At 39.2% G+C, this 1,104-nt stretch overlaps 1 pseudogene; it reads right to left on the reverse strand.

Moving 5' to 3' along the window:
• Positions 1-367: 367 nt before the first annotated feature.
• Positions 368-863, reverse strand: LOC120781150 (annotated as a pseudogene).
• Between the last annotated feature and the right edge of the window lie 241 nt (positions 864-1,104).

The raw sequence follows: 1,104 nt of genomic DNA on the forward strand, positions 1-1,104 counted from the left end.
TTGTAATGCCACCAGGATTTAAGTCCCCCACTTTATTGTCTCTGCACCACAGCGCATCGGTATGAAAAGTTATACCTTTGCAACCTCCCAGATGTTGTCAGGAAATCGTAGACGGATAGCTGAAACACTTTTTATACATAGAGACTAACATTCGCATAGAAAATGTTTTATAGTATCCTGCTCTTCTACCTCTTGATAGTCACTGAAATAGCCGTTATATGGCGTTTCTAGCCTGCTGGTATATTCAATTAGACAGTGATCATTTAGCAAAACTACTAGAATTCTTTATCATTCGTTCTAAATCTTGTTAGTCGACATGTACGGCCCATACTCCATTCTTGCCACGTTTGCCTGCTTGTTGAGCAAGTCAGAGATGGATTTCATCGAACTTAGCTATATTTATAACATATTTGACGATTAGATATATGGAAGTAGCCAGAGGCATATAAGTTCCCTCTTTTCTAGAGTCTAATTTTAAGGTGGATTTGGCTAGTTTATTTAATTCACAGTTCCAAAAGATATCACAATGCCCTGGAACCCATTGCAGGCTTATCGTGAAACATGTTAGTTGCACTAAGCGTTCACGCCATTCTTTTGCGATCTGTTTAGACTTTAGTGATTTCATAGCCACCTGACTACCTGTGCATATAAATATATGTTATTCCTTGGTGTAAGGACACTCTTTTTCAGGACAGGAAGGCTTGTTTAAATTGTTGTAATCTCCGCTTGGAAAACGCTGCAGTAGTCTGGAAAGCAATTTTGTTATCTAGTTTCGCTGAACAAACACTACCACCCACTTGATTTTCTATTCTGAACCCATCCGTATAGATGCTTATCCCTGGGTCTCTATCCACCTCAAGCATTTCCTACATTTCCCACTTCTTTATAATAGATGAGGATATATTTAAGTTCAAATTTGACTTTGTTCTGAAATGTCTACTGATGCAAGTACTTACAGCTCGTAATCGGCCTTGCAACTGCTGTGTAGTACCGTTGAGCTACCCGAGGCCTTAATCCCCATTTGAGCTTCATGTGTAAAGCTTGAAAGATACTTGTCTAAAATTAGCCCCAAGTAGCTTGCCTTATCTTCTATTGCTAGCCTGA

Source organism: Bactrocera tryoni, unplaced genomic scaffold, assembly GCF_016617805.1.
Source record: "Bactrocera tryoni isolate S06 unplaced genomic scaffold, CSIRO_BtryS06_freeze2 scaffold_374, whole genome shotgun sequence".
In the NCBI taxonomy this organism is placed as follows: domain Eukaryota; kingdom Metazoa; phylum Arthropoda; class Insecta; order Diptera; family Tephritidae; genus Bactrocera; species Bactrocera tryoni.